Raw genomic sequence first — 16,600 nt, 5'->3', positions numbered from 1 at the left:
GAGCTGTGGGCCTAATGAACAGCTACCTTGAATGCTGGTGCTTCTTCTCTTTTAAGGGCCAGGTGTTCCGCTGGTTGGCTGTCAATGCGGAAGTGCAGGGAGGCAGTCGTCCAGTCGGATGTCCAAGGTTGATTTCCCACCAAATGGTAAGTCTGACTGGAGGCGACCAATCAGGGAACTGAAAGAGTAGGGAGGTCTCCTTCAGATCCACGGCCAATCGCGGAGTTGCAACTACAAAGCAGCATTTGCATAAACAGAGAAACCGGCAGCAGGGATGTGACAACCTGAGTGTGGGTAGGGTGCTCAGACAGGATGGCAGTGGTTACCTAGCTATGGACAATCGTTCCTGACAAAAATGACTGTTGTGTTCATGTTTCCCGATCTGCAGCCAGGGTTTTTTGCCTTATTGTAGACTGCTGAGGAAGAATAAGGAGGACTTCATAAAGGAAGCAGGACAAGCCCAAACAAGTAACTACACTTAAGAAAACAAGCCCAAAAGCCCACAACCTGACGATATATCCAAGCGACTTTACAGAAAAACAAGCCCAAAGTCACTTGAAAGAAGCAGACTTTGCAACAGTGCAGCTGGTAGGTGTAACTACTGGTAATTAATTATTGTCTTATGCTTGAAGACTTGAATTTCTATAAAATGTATTTTGCTCCAACATTTCTAGTTTGCAACAACATCTGCGTACAGTGTTTTATATGGTTTTATTTACATTTATTTACATGTTCTTTGAAAATAGAGCTGTACATGATGGGATGTGTTTTATTTCACAGTGAGTTGAGTAACAAAGGCTAAAACAACAGCCCCCAATAAAATATGTAATATTTAATCTTAAATTTGAGCAAAGTGGCGGCATGGCTCAGTGGGTAGAGTGGTCGTCCTGTAGCCCAAGGGTTGCCAGTTCGATCCCAGCCTGGTCGAGTTCATGTCGAGGTGTCCCTGAGCAAGACACCGAACCCCTAATTGCTCCTGATGGGTCGTGGTTAGCGCCTTGCATGGCAGCTTCCACCATCAGTGTGTGAATGTGTGTGTGAATAAGGATGTGACGTACATGTAAAGTGCTTTGGATAAAAGCGCTATATAAGTACAGACCATTTGAGCAAAGTGTAATTTTTCTGTGCTTATAATGCTTTTTATCATCAAGGATTCTAGTTAGCACAGATATTTATTGTTTTTGTGCTTTCCTGTGACTAAATGTGCTTTGTCAGTAGAATAAATGTCTTCCAAACATTACACTTTTATATGACACATGTTTTTTTTCCCCTCACATTAGCTTCCACCATGTGGAAGAGTTCAGATGGTGTTAACATTCATGTTTATTTTGTTCTGTGTCAACTTCACTAAGCCAATCACACTCCTAAGATCAACAGTTCTTAAACACGTGGAGTCAGACACTGCACCATGGCTTACCAGAGGCATCTGTGTAAGTATCAGGAATAAAAAAACAATAGAGTGAATCAACAAGAAGCGATTAAAATCTTAGTGCTAGGAAAGCTGCCCAGCGCTGAGGTTTAGCACTGAAACCACAGACAATTCCCAGCGTGAGTTCACTGTTCAGGTATCTTCGTCTCTGTTAAGGGACCATCTAATATCTCCTCTTTTACTCTGAGTTCATGAGGTTAAAGCAACACCCAGGGTTGCTGCTAGCCATTGTGGTGGCCCTCTATTTTTTTAATTTAACTGTGATTACAAATTATAATTATGCATTCTGCAATGTTTGGGGTTAATTTTTGAGAAAATAATAGTAATTTTTACTGTTCGCTTAAATCAGCCCCATGGCAGGCCTTTGCAGCCCAGGACCAGTAGCACCAATATCATAAAATCACTTTATAGAAATGTAAGATGAGAAGATAACCGGACAGACAGTTGCTTATAGATGCACATTCACATAGATAATTTGGTGCACATGCACACAAGGATAGTCTGGGGGACTTGGTTTGATTGGGTGGGGAATTCTGAAAGATTTTCCTTCCTTTGGTTTGGTTTACTCCCACACTGAATATTATCATGATGTTTCAACTGCTCGCTAAGGACAATATTCTGGAAACTGTCCAGTATGAGCAGCAGGAGAGGCGGATATCCACCATGTTGTTCTACACCACTTCCTATGGAGGACAGAAAGCACCTCTGAAATCATGCAAATACTAAAATAACCACTTACACATACACATAGAATCAATTCTCATGTACACGCAAGCACCTTACATATAAACTAATGAAAATGGGATGAGATGGGGAAAATGTAGCAAACAAACTAATGTTTTGACAACTTGGGCTCTTGGAAACATTCTGGTCCACACCCCAGACCGCTTGGTGGCAATAATGCACCAATTTGTTTAGTCAAACCACCAAAAAATATAAATAATAGAAGAAGAACTGCAGATCAGAGATCAGGGTGAAAAGAGATCAAGGGGGAAGAGAAAGAGAGACATATGGAGAAACAGGTAACTGGGATGAAAGATGGCAGATGTCTTTCTCTTGGTTTAACAGTAAATGTGTTTCTAATTACATTTTCCTCACATCTGTGATGTTATGAGTATAGTAAGTTTTATAGTTATAGTAAGTTATATCTCTCTCTCTGTATATACATGTATATACATATATATATATATATATATATATATATATATATGTATATACATGTGTGTGTGTGTAATTTTGTTGCACTTCTGGCAATGAAGTTCTATTCTATTCTATTCTATTAAAAGAAGATAAAAATGGAATAAAGTTGTTAGGGGGCATGGAGGATGAGGACCCAAATGCAGGGTGAAGAGGCAGCAGCCAGGAGGATGCAGGAATAGAAGGTTTATTGGCAGGATTACTAAATGTGTAACTCATGACTGGAAAAAGCACAAACTAAAACTAAGGAGACCAAAGATGATGTGGGATGACGACAGGAAAAACCAACAACGACAGTCTGGCAGCGAGGGGCATAAAAGCACCAAGAAAGCAAAAAGTAACATAAAAACAGGAAACAAGATAACCAAGACCACAAACGATGGAACAGACTTACAAGCCAACATGAACCAAATCAAAAGCCATCAAACCAGGACAAAACTAAGGCAGAGAATCAATCTTTGATGGTATCTTATCTATTTATCATGGCTGATTTTACAAAGCGACACTGCTCTTGACATCAACATCTTCAGGGATAAAGACACATTCTATAATTTTCCAACCTTAAAACTCTACACCGCAGCCTCGTTTAATCGTCACAGTGAGATCTATTATGTGTATTTCTGGACTGTGGCAGACTCAGGAGGAAGACATTTTATATATATATATATATATATATATATATATATATGAACCACGTCGGAATGACACCAAATATGGGCCAGGAGCACATTTCAGATGTGGCCCATATCAGGTGGTTGAGTTTAGGCAGCCACACTAACATAGCGTCAAACTGTCAAAGCAAAATGTGGGCCAAACATTGTTTTGTGCTCCTAAAAAAAGGCTCCCCTTCATCGAACATCTGGACAAAAGCCTGATAAATTTAGTTTTCGTTGACTTTTGTGACCCAGAGAATGAAGTCTAACGGCATTGATGATCCTCTGACTTTTCACAGGTTATCATTTTCACACATCTTGTGAAGGTTTATCTGTTGTTTTTTAAAAACAACAACAAAAACAAACACAGGTTAACAGACATATTCTAACTGACACAGATATTTTCCTGAATGATAAATGCCGACTCAACAGGTGGGGAATCTTTCCTGTTGCTCACAGCTTTTGAGTTTTGTGTGTATGTTTTTAAGTGCTGCTGTAACTGTGTGTGGCTCATCGCAGTGTGTGTGTTTTGGCTTGTTAGCCTCAGGCAGGTTGGGGGGGTCAGTATGTGTTTTGGGGTCACCCTGAGGGGTCTCGGATGGAATTACCGTCCTGCTTCACACACATACATGCATTCAGACATACACTACCACACACACATAATGGATATTTATTGGTTTTAGCTCAACTTTACTACCAACTCATAATTTGTTCCTGGTATCCGTTTAATTGATCACCCTTGTGTACCCTTTTCTGACTTTGCATCTCCATCACCAACCTCATAGCAAGTTTTTTTGTAGGTGTGTGTGTGTGTGTGTGTGTGTGTGTGTGTGTGTGTGTGTGTGTGTGTGTGTGTGTGTGTGAATATTGCCACCCAAGATGGAGAAAATAGTCTGAAGAATCCGCCTTAGGCCTAGTGTGTGTGTCTGTGCGTGTATATACATACATATCTTTTAGAGAACAGCCTCATTCCCCATTCTCCAGATGTAGGGCTGCATTAGTAAAAAAGTGTGTGTGTGTGGGGGGGTCATTGTTGTGATGTTTCTACGGTGTCAAGAAGAGAGATTTTATCTGTGCAGTTGTGTATGGCTGGTGGTGTGTGCGTGCGTGTTTGAGTGTGTTTTGGGGCTGCAGGGCAGCTTTAGGATGACGGATGTGTTGTGAGCCGTGCTGAGGGACACCTGAGACAACAAGCAGATCATATGGACGTCACTCTATCAGTAAAGTGTCAATAAAATTATGCACACACCAATCCTAGAGAAGACCAGGACGGAGGGAAACAAGACAACGGTGAGCAATGCAAGAAACGGTTGGATGTGATTGTCAAGTCAGGAATGTGTGTGTTCAGCAGGTGAAAAATGAGGAAGCTGTTTTGTAGACACAGCGAGTGTAATTAGTACCACACACGTAGCTTCTGAGAGGGCTGTGCATATGTGAGGCAGCTTCATGAGTTTAAGTGTTGATCAGTTAAGCTGACAAGTTATTCTGTGTTTTTATTCATTAGTTTGCTGCTATTTAAGAAGGAAAGATTTGACCTTATCAAATCAAATCTAATCAAATTTTATTTATAAAGCACTTTTCATGCTGAAGGCAACACAAAGAGCTTTGCATAATAAAATAAAAGTCACTTACAGTGCTGCCTGGTCTAAAGTCACAGTCTGATATTTGTCTGGACCACCTTAAATTTTGCATCAATTGTATGAATTAATTCATTCTACTATTTACCTGCTATCCTCACTAAACCAACTCCAGCTCAGCTGCTTTGTGGCGCCACCGTGCATCAGAAACGTCTTCTTGGCTTTATTCCAGCCATAGAGGAGCATAATTTTTCTTCTTTTCACACACACATAGAACTTTCTGCTCACTGGTTGATCTTTGGCTGCTCCTGATTGAACGTTACCGTCAATCTAAGCTCTCTGATTGGTGGAAAGTCTGACAGGAAGTGGCTTCATCATCATGTCCAGGTCTAAATAGAGGTCTCTTAGCAACATAGTAGTGATGGTGATGTTTTTATGATGAAATGTGATAAATAATGCTGTTATCATGGATCATTGTGGATTTGCCAGATAGAGTCTGAATAAACGTTATCTTTTATTGATAAAGGGAGATGGTCATGTCCACACGTACACGAGTAGTTTTTGTCCACATGCAAACACAGTTTTAGGGCATTGAAAGCAAACTTAAAAAAAAAAAAAAAAAAGAATGTAAAGGAATTTATGATGTATTTTTAGGGGGAGAAACTCACACTTCCTGAACCTTTAAGTTTGAACCCAATAAATTTTGCAGTGTCATATTGGAATAACAATATGGAACATCCACCAGGAAATTGCTTCTGGTTATTTCCTGGTGGCTCTAATGCCCACAGTGGTTTGTTTCAATGTAATTTCTACTGGACTGTATGACTCTCCTTTAATTTCTTCTTCTTCCTGGAGCTAAAAAAAAAAAAAAAAAAAAAAACTGTTGTATTGCGTAATGTTCAGAGCCCAGCCCTGTCAGCAAGAATGCAGAACAAATATTTCTCTTATTCTCAGGAGTCTAGACAAGCATGCTGAATCCGTAAGAGTGGTAGTCCAAACTTGTCATAGACTGAGAAAGCTCATTAGAGTCCACAGATCTGCCTGCAGTGCAAGCTGTTCAGCTCCAGCAAGCTTCCAGATAAATGCTGCTGTGCAATGATTTCAGCAAAATGACCAAACTGTTTTATTAAAACTTCCACACTTACAAGCAACTCATTAAGGCCTACGTTTTGAAAGGTGAATATGTTAATAAACCACACAAAATCACTCTTTGAACTCGTTCACACCAGCTGTTTTGATTAAAATCCAAGTCACTTGGAAAGTTCGTTCATTTAAGGTATTGTGAATGCACAAACGAATTCTAGTTCAAATTAAAGAAGCAGACTTGGTCCGCCTACAAACGCAGGTCTCGGTTTGTTTCAAGCGGACCAAATACAGGAAGCGGACTACAAAAAAATAGCACATTGTGAATTCTGCACATGGCATCATCCAAACCAAATCTAATGCACGTTTGGGATGATAGGTGGCTCTGGACATGGGAAGTAGCTCACGGTCAGATGTGGAAGTATTCAGGAAAAGTTTTGATAGAAATCTGATCAACCCAAGCCCGCTAGGATGTAATGCAGCTCCATATTTAGCTGTTATGTTCTTGTTCTGCATTAACCAATAGATGAACCAGTTTGCTTTTCCGTTGTGTGTCTCGTCTTCTCTGGTGAGTGGAACACGTCATTTCAGAGGTGCCAATCATTTGTTTAGTGCAGCATGAACACTACCTTGGTCCGGAAAAATACTAGTACAAGCCTGTGGGGGCAGTCTATGAAAAAACGGTAGAAGAAAGGTGACAAGACTGGAGTACTGACCTATCCAGGGTGTACCCTGCATCCCACTTGATAGCTGCCGGGATAGGCTGCAGCCCCCCACAGCCCTGCATCTGGATAAGGGGGTATAGAGAATGGATGGATGGATGGATGGATGGATGGATGGATGGATGGATGGATGGATGGATGGATGGATGGATGAGAAAATAAAATTAAATGAAAGAGTTATTGTAAAGAGGCCCTGCTTTTTGCCCTATTACAGGTGGGTTAGGCTCCAGCCCCCCTGAAATTCTTAAATGGATGAATCAGATATAGAAAACTGGATGTTTGCACTGTTTCTACTACTTCTGTACTTTTTGGCTGTGCATTAATGGAAAGTATTCATTCATTCCGGTGAGAATCTCTGCTCCAGTTCTGATCTGGTTAAAATCCTTCTTGAAATACAGGAACTGCTTCAAATGAGTTGGTAACTATAGATCTACTGAAACAAAGATCCCAGGCTCCATGTTGGGCCCCCTATTGTTCAGCATCTGCATGCCCCCGCTAATGCAGATCATGAAAACAAACCAAATATCTGATTATATTTTTGCCGATGACACTCAGTTCTATGTAACCCACATAATATAAATGATCCACAAATAAATGGACACAGTTTAAACCAATCATTTAGTTTATAGCACACATTAGTTTTGCCCATCTACTTCCGGTTCCTGTCAGAGTGTATCTGTGTAGCTGCGCATGCAGAGATCACCAGTTGATGCTGCATTGTGTGGCAGCTTACATTGATGTGAAGCTCAGAGTTTTGCTCTCTTCAATTTAAATGTTTTCCATTGAGTTATTTTGTAAGTTTCAATGGATTTAAATGTTTCCATTCACTTTTGTATGGTGATAGATTGACTTCTTTGTATTATTTCATGTTTATATATTTTGTGGCTGATAGGTCAGTTTTTTTTTCCTCCCCGAAACTTCCTTGATGGTTTATCATGAAGTTGATTCACTTGTGGACTTGATGGGGAGCCTTCCCACCTGAGTCTAGTGGAAAGAGACTGCATTTTCTTATGTTATCGAATTTATCTGTGACCTCCTTTCTTTTGGGACTGTGTCTGGGTGCATTGGAAATCCTCCTTTATAAGAAGGTTGGTTGTAAATAAAAACTATGGATTATATCTGACCAGCCTGAACTCTGCTGGAATCCTCATTTCAGGCTGTAACCATATTTCTGTGAAAAAAAGGCCTAATATAAATTGTTGGATATCAGTTCTGATGTCATTGTACATGATGCCAACAAATGATTATTTGTTCTAATTGTTTATTTTTATATTGCTGTGAGCCCATGAAATGACGTGTTTATCGCTGTTTTTGTCGTGTTGTTTTCTTTTATATAAAGCAAACATAAGTTCAAAGCTACACCATTGCCTCAGAGTATCATTTAAACCCTCCATCGTGCTTTTGTAGTCAAACCTACTGGTCCATCTAGCATTTCTTTTATTGCTTGTTACATATTTGTCCACAAGGTTGCTACAAGTGTTTAAACTATATTACTGTCTCATCAGGGGTCCCAGACAAAGCTTCAAACAAATCAATATGTGGCTGTGTCAGAATTTTCTTTAGATAAATAAATATAAACCTGAAATTATTGTATTTGGATCCAAAGATGACCACCCAATGGTTAGAGCTAAATTTTATCTGCCTTTTACCACCGAAAACTAAAACACAACAACTCTTCATTCACAGAATTACTTACTCTATATTTTCCTTTAATTAGCAGTCTAGGGGCAGCTCAGTGCTTCACTGACTTCCACTGTTAAACATACCTCACTACTAGCCAGCTGTTAAACTTGGTGCTTATATGTTATATGTAAACTGGAAGATTTAATGAAGTTCATCACTTCCTTCATTTTTTTAGAAGTCACCCATAATTCAGCCAAGTTCCAAGTAAAATAACTGTATTTGATATGAAGTCAAGAATTAACCAAGTAACCCGACTGATTTGAAACACATTCTGTATTTCAGTCTTTTCCCTGGGAAAGCCATCTTGCCATTGAGTAAAACGGACTTCAGACTGTGTCACTGAATTGATTTATTTTCTACAACATGAATAATGTCTGTGACTCGATGACGTATTTTTGACAGCTGCTGGTTTGTAGATTCTAAATGAAGAAACATTACACTTCAAATTTCATGTTGTAACTTTTTGAATCACAACTTCAGATGAACATGCAGAAATGTGTTCTTGTGCACATCTTAACTGACAGCTGTTTTAGTTTTAGTAATATAAAATATGTCCAGTTTTCTTGGGTTAATGCAGTAAGAAGTTATGTTTACGAATAATACTTCACCACCGTTTACTGGTTAAATTTGTGTGCACACTTGCATATTTGTGTATGTTTGGTGCATGTTGTACTGCAGTGACAATCCTTAGGCATCAAAATGTCAGGCAGCCTCAATCAGAGTGGAAGAAAAAAGGTGGGAGGGGAACTAATTCTGTACAAATTGGCTTCCATTCAGGACACCGAAGCCAGCTGATGACAGACAGTCGGCCTCTGGGGCCAACAGGTAGACGAGTCGGCATTTACAGCTCATTTCTCCACACCGGTGTTTCTCTTTGTTTGTTGTTTTTCTGCTGCTCTGCTATACCTGTAAACACATTCCTGCTATCGGGTCTGCTGCGACTGTTTGTCCCACGTTCGTGTGTCCCGGTCTGGTCGCGGTGATACTGCAGTGACACAGGCCCATTCACAGACGGACACCTGACACTGAGCTGCAGCTCTCACACACGGATTAACACCAACATTCCTCCATTCAACCCTCCATCCCTCGCATCTCATTCACCCTGACTCCAGCCTTTGCTTGTTGCCGTCTCCTGCTCGTTTTCCATCTTTTGTGTTTGCTGTTGCCGTTTCCTGATGCATCTGTTGAAGTTTGTCCTGTTGTGTTTGTTGCTTCTGACTGAGGCCCAGAAATGTCTTCTGTGTTAAATTTCTTTCTCGGTTGAAGGGAAACTTTAAGTTTCAAGCTCATGCGTTGGCCTGAACTTTCCTCCCCCTTGTTCTTTCTCTTATTTCCACCCCATTCCCTTTCTTTTCCATGTCCTTATTCCACCACAACTTTCCTCTCCTTTTTTTTCTTCTCTATGCATTCTTTTGTTTCATGTATTTCAAACTTTATTTATTTATTATTTTTCTTATTTACTACATTCTCTATCTTAATCTCTCCTTTCAGTTTTTTTCCTTAAATTATTTTAAAAGGATCTTCTTCTTTTCCTAGCTTTTCTGTCCATCCATATCTTCTCCACCTTCTCCCACCATCCTCCTACACGTTACAGTGAAAATGAGACAGTTTATGAGAAGAATTAAGTTTCATAACCACCCATGTCTCTGACCCAGGTCATATTAACTTCTACAGTCCCTCTGGACATTTGTGTACATGCTTGCACACACACACAAACACACATATTTATATGCACACACTCCCTTTTGTGAGTCTAATAAGAGAGTGAAGTATGTTTGGAAGTTCAACCAAAACCCACCTTAAGCAGTCCCATGTGTGCCGTATGATAAGTTATGTCTCACATCCACACTGGCAGTTTGGAAAATCATTACTTCAGTTCACACATCCGCTATTTCCATCAGCACACAAAGATCCTGGCTCAAGTCTCGGAGTGAAATGAGTCTACGGATTACAGTGTATTCTCTTTAACTTTCATATGAATACTTCAGGATGTGATGGTTCAGGGCAAAGTCGTAATGACCACACTGCTCATGTTCGACATCAGCAGCTGAATTAATCTAGTTTGACAAATGATGGCGACTACATTATGGTTAGCAAGGAGCCAAGAAAGATTTACACATTTAGTTTACAATCTACAAAACTTTACAGAATAATATTTTTTCTGCTTTTTTTTTCAAAAACAGTTTTGTTTTAGTTTTTAACCCTTAAAATTTACCAGTAAGAAGCAACATTACAAGAAGAATTCCAACATTTGGGAAGAGAGACTTTCTTATGAAGAACTGTGTCATGTCCACTAACATGATGGTGAGACTGAGAGGACAAATTTTCCCAAAAGGACAAAAGTTTCCATAATGATGGACGAGGTTTGATGTTCTCTTAATGTTCTCAAAGTAGAGTTCCAGATCCATATCAGCAGCAGTTTCACCAACTCACTGGAAAATGAGAAAAAACAAATAAAAAATATTCTTCTGGATTAACAAAGCAACCAAGCACTAAAACAAATTAAGTTTAAAACCCCCATGATAAACCATAACCATAACCATTTTGACACTGACAGAGTGTCATTGGACATCTCAGAAATCACAAACCTGTCAATCAACGTGAACGATGGTGCATCACATTTAAGATCTGTTATTGGGGATTCAACTAGGGAAGGAGGGAGATGCTGATTCTGTAACCGACAGTATGTGATCGATAACGGCGGCGTCCTGCTGCTAGACTGCAAAACCAAACCCCAAACACTGCTTTTTACTAACTTTATCTTCATAACTCGACCCAGGCAGCTTGGAACAATTCATTAACAACTGCTTCCACAATATTTACAACATGAAAAAATGCAAAATTACGTGTATAATGTCTGACCTGCTCCTTTTAGTTTCTTTGGTGTCTTTTCTTTTTTCCCCCTTTCGCTCTCTTTCTCCTTCTCTTCCTCACATGTGGCTGCATGGGGTCCCATGTCCTGTATTTTGGCACTTATTGTACTACTGCTGTAGTAATGACCCTGGTACTACTGCTGTGCGTGTGCGGCATGTTACGGCTGCTATTTACGGCCATTATAGTCAATGATTTGTTTTATACCGAGTGCAAAGCAACACGTGTTGCGGCACTCCGATAAATTTACGCGCCGAGTCTATTTTTGACGCTTCACTCTAGTGTTAATTTTGTTAACGAAAACTAAATGAAAAAATATTTTCGTCAACGCACATTTTTCACCGATGAAAACTAGACTAGATGAGACTAAAACCCCCGTTAATAAACAATAACTGGGACTAAGACAGAATGCATTTTTGTGGACTAATAAAGATGAGACGAAAATGTAGTTCACAAAATAAAAACTGGGCTAAAATCTATGGACATTTTAGTTCACGAACAAAGACGATATGATTTTGTCAAATCCTGTCTCCTCCTCCTCCTCAGCTCTTCTGCCACTTCCACACACCCCCTTTCAAACCTGCAGCGGGCAGGTGCACAAACCGGACAGACAGGAGGTGGATTCATGGCGAAAGGTTAAATTAAAACATTAATGGCCCTGCTTTGCATGGGGCCCAGAAGAAAGAGAAGACGTGATATATGGACCCATTTTCACTGCACTGAAGTGGAGAAAAAAAACTTTATGCTTGATTTTAGTCGAAGGGAAGGAATGTTGTGTGGAAATGTAACTGGAAAAAAGCAACAAACCTGAAGAGACACGTTGCAGTTCACTACAAAAACATCGTGGTAAGTTATCAAAACCATTGCTGGTGGTTGTTTATAACGTAACATTAAACCAACGGCTGTAATGTTCCAACAATAACGTTAAACTGACCGCACACTAATCCTGGCTAACTTACTAGCTTCATAGCCTGAAGCAACTTGAATTGTGTGTGAAGTTGAATTTATGCTAACTTAGATACGTTATACTGGTCGGGCAACTATGTTTTCAGTTGGATTGCAAGTTTAAACAAAACACCTGGGCAGCTACACATGGATGCAAACTAAGAACTAAAACGTACTAAAACAAATCATCTAGATAAAACTTAATTCAAAACAACTTTAACCTACATTTTCGTACGTGAAATAGCCTAAATGTGGTATAAAAATAAGTAAATTTGTGTTTTGAATGTCTGGGGTCGTCAGAGTTTTGCGAGCTAAAAAAGGTTGGGAACCACGGCTCTAGGAGTTTGTATCCCAGTGTATTTATTTGGTGACATAAAAGGCTGTTCTGTTTGTCTTCAGGTTACCATCACAAGGACATTTGATCTGAATTGGCATCAATATTAATATAAATAAATGCATGTAAACATAAAAATGCATGTAAACTAAGCTGACAATCATTAGGAGTTCTTAAAAAAAAAAAAAAAAAAAAAAAAAAACTAAACAAAACAAAACAATGAAAAATCTTTTTTTGAAAACCAAACCAAAGTACCCTTTGGTTACCACGGCGGTGACGATTTACTGGATCAGCATTTATCTAGTATTCTATTGGCTGGCGGATGTGTGAGAGACAGCTCATTCAGCTACCCGAGAGAGAGGAGATGAAGAGCAAAAGTTCTGGGAGCAGAGAATGTGTCTGAGTATGATGGGAAACCAAGCTGGAGCGCAGCGATTTGAACCTGAACACTACGTTTGAGAAGAGGAGTTTGCAAAGGAAGAACAAAGGAAAAGAAAAAAAGAAAATGGAAAGAAACATTTTTCTCTTGCTTTTTCCTCAGTGCAAACTTTAAAGGGGCAACCCCTTAAAATTCTGCAATTTTCACATAAAGAAGGTTTTTACGGATAAAAAACTACTTAAAGTAGTTGTGAACCAACTACTTTACTGGACTACGTTTACTGGATCCTTGCTGATGTAACGAGCGTTTTTCTTGCACCACCATCTGCTACTGGACTGCAGCATGGCATCATAATACTGTCTATGTAAAAAATACATCTGTATTTTTCAAATGATGTCATGTCTCGCACACAGGCCATCTGGTACCGACAAGCTGAATAAAATAATCATCTAGTCAACAGATTGCAGCATATCTTTCATTTAGAGAGTGGAGAGTAAAAACTTTAAACTAGAAGGCAAACCAGTCTTATCAAGGATAAACTGTTTAGTCAGCCAAGCTGAACCCACCAGGGCCTCTGTGGGCTGGAGAAACTGTCACAGGGAAGTTCATGTATCTCCTGTTGTCGAAGCAGTTTACAGGTGGTTCATCTTAAAAACGCCAAGCTGAAGGTGGAAAAGAGAATAATGCAAAGATAGTCATTTTAAAGCGTGAGACAAGTGATACAGAGATGAGGACTCTTCTCTGTTTGAGCTGGAGTTTAGTTACTATCAGGAAGCACATTTTAGTGAAAGATTGCAGTAAAAGTAAATGCTGGTGTTTATGCATATATCAACTAAGGAACCTGTCATCCAGTGTAGCCATGAACTCACTGACTCCAATGAGAGAGAAATTACACATTAAACTTGTTAGTAGTTCAAGTTATAGACATTTACCTTAGCGAAAAGTCATCAGTGAGAGGGAGAAAATGCCATTACAAAAACTTTACATGTCAGGCTTGGAGATGGCTGAGCGGGAGCACACCTGACAGATGCAGCTACTGGAAAGGAAGAAGAATGACTGAAGATTGTCTTTCTCAGTCTCATCACCTCTCTGTGTGTCTGTCAGCGCCTGAGCCTTCTGCAGCGATCTTATCTCTCAATTACAGCACCCAGCACATTCCTGTCAACCACACACATGCATGCATGCACACACGCACCTGCACGTTCAAAACATCTCCGACTCAAGAGCTGTGGGCCGGGTCTCAGACCGCTCAGGCATTACTCTCCCTGTCTGTCAGGACTTAATGCGACACATTTTTCTTCCTGAAAACACAAATAACCTTTTAATTCATGAGCCAAAACAGTCACACCGACCTGGTCGCATGAAGAGAAACGGCCTCCAACGCTTCCCATTTTCCATATATGTCGCTGGAAATCATTTAACATGTTACAACACACGCATCACATTCACACATTTCTTTCTCACACTTACAGGAAACACAGCACACTCATGCACACACACACACACTGAGCTCTCGGAAGAACAAATGGATCTTCAACACTCATATAAAGTTTTGAAATTCTTATTCTCTGACTCATGTTAGTTTAAGAAATCCAGGCAGATTTAAAAATGTGCGCACCAAGGGGCCATTTTGATGGGTGAGAGCCTTCCAAACTATAATAACCCTCAGCTAAAAACATGGGAATATCCAGAAACTCAGTGTGTGTGCTGACGGTGAGCACCACCACAGCTTGTGCATGCCTCGTGGTGTGTCTCACAATTCACACAATGTGACAAAAAAAAAAAAAAAAAATCCTTTAACGTAAATGAAATTGTCCATTTAGTCGGTGGGAAGTTTATAGAAAATTTTGTTTTGTAAACTTTCCAGGTCTATTTATGGTGAACTACTCAAACTTTGAATATATTTATCTATGAAAAAGTAAAGACAACATGTTACTAAAATGCAGCAAACTGCAGGGGTTTAACGTTATTGCTCCCCGCGACCAGACACTTCACGTTAGCCTGTTGCTAACGGACATGTAATTGAGGCTAACTGCGTCTTCCCCTGGGTAAAAGACAAGCCGTCCCCAGCCTATGTCCCGTCCATCTTCCTGTTTGTCTGCACTCCTGAGAAAAGAAGCTAAAGGATGATCTGGAAAAGTTTGAAAGACGACAGCAAGTAGAAAAGAGAACAAATTACATTAAAGTTGTTAAAAATGGTCTCGTTCCTTTGTTTAATTCTTGAACAGATTCTGGTTCATCCAACCAGAAACATAGAAACGTTGTTCATGTGTAACCGGGAGGTGGATGTTCCACTAATCCAGCCTCCACCGTGGATCGCCACGGTGACGGGTGGATGTTCCACTAATCCAGCCTCCACCGTGGATCGTTATGGTGACGGCAGGTTTCAGTGTTAATGAAAAGCTGGACATGTATTTTCCTTTGTGGTCTCAATAAACGAAACTGTCTTTAAACAACAATGTTTCCTCCCAGTAATTGTTAGTAACGTTAACTCCTAAATATCTCACCGAACATCCCTATTTTTCACATCCCGGTAACGTTATCTGCCTCTGCGCGTTTCTGTGGGCGGCATGGCTCAGCAAGGTAGAGCGGTAGTCTCGTAACCCGAGGGTTGCCGGTTCAATCCTCGGCCAAGTTGGGTTCATGTCGAGGTGTCCTTGGGCAAGACACCGAACCCCTAATTGCTCCTGATGGGTCGTGGTCGAGCGCCTTGCATGGCAGCTTCCGCCATCAGTGTGTGAATGTGTGTGTGAATGGGTTAATGTGATGTATAATGTAAAGCGCTTTGGGTATCGTTCCAGGTATAGTAAAGCGCTATATAAATACGGACCATTTACCATTTCTACTCAGCTTTGACATGAAGAGGAAACACCCATAGATGATTCCCATGCTGCCACGAAATATTTATAAGCCTCTAATCTGACTTGTTTGCTTTTAATTCTGCCCTGTGCAGTGCGACTGTCCATTGACCAGGTAGCTGTAAATGTCAAGGTAAAGTAAATCAGGTAGCAATATCTCCATCAGTTGGATGTTTTGAAGGTTTTCATGCATTATCTATACCGCCACGTCCACTGAGGGGACATGAGAACTACAAGGCTTTACCTAGCCGGGGTTGGGGAGGCAGAATTAGAATACTAAAGAGAGTTTCTGGACGTGGTCGAGGCAGCTGGGGTGGAAAACGTAGCACTGAAACATCTGTGGGAGCAGCAGAGGTCCAGATTGACCAGGAATTTTTAAAGGATTCTTTACTATGAGGAGATCTAGATCATTTTTCCAATAAAGCTTCTAACCCAAAAAAATGCCCACAATCATTGGAAAAAAAAGGAATTACAATGGCTTGACGGAGGTCTGCGCTCTTTGAGTGCTTCCAGTTATGAATGAATGCAACATGATTCCTAACAGAAGCATTACTTTCACTGTTGCTAGATAGCCAATTATCATCTTCAGGAGGCAAATATTCTCCTCCAGAATCAGAGATGCTGATAGCTGAGAAAGTTCAACAACAGTTGAAAAAGTGATTCAATATGTGGCACTTTCTCTGTAATCCACACTGTATCACCGACTATGAGTGCTTCATCAGCACCGTATGGTGTCTTTAAAACTCAATTTCCTCATAAACTTTGAATAGAATCCTTACCCTCCACTCACCTCCCCTCGCCTACCCACTGTTACATTAAAGATTCACATGTCTGTTATCTAGTGGTGGAAAGTGGTAACAGGTTTAAGC

General features: G+C 40.2%; 1 long non-coding RNA gene across 1 annotated transcript; it reads right to left on the bottom strand.

Annotated features, from left to right (window-relative positions):
- Positions 1-10,704: 10,704 nt before the first annotated feature.
- Positions 10,705-13,901, bottom strand: LOC121636999. The gene is made up of 3 exons (XR_006009788.1): positions 13,806-13,901; positions 13,440-13,535; positions 10,705-10,776 (listed from the first exon to the last, which is right to left on the bottom strand). It is a non-coding gene; the product is annotated as an uncharacterized LOC121636999 (long non-coding RNA).
- Between the last annotated feature and the right edge of the window lie 2,699 nt (positions 13,902-16,600).

Source organism: Melanotaenia boesemani, chromosome 3, assembly GCF_017639745.1.
Source record: "Melanotaenia boesemani isolate fMelBoe1 chromosome 3, fMelBoe1.pri, whole genome shotgun sequence".
Classification (NCBI taxonomy): Eukaryota; Metazoa; Chordata; class Actinopteri; order Atheriniformes; family Melanotaeniidae; genus Melanotaenia; species Melanotaenia boesemani.
Note: the sequence above shows the minus strand (reverse complement) of the source record. Positions and strands in the feature narration are given on the sequence as shown.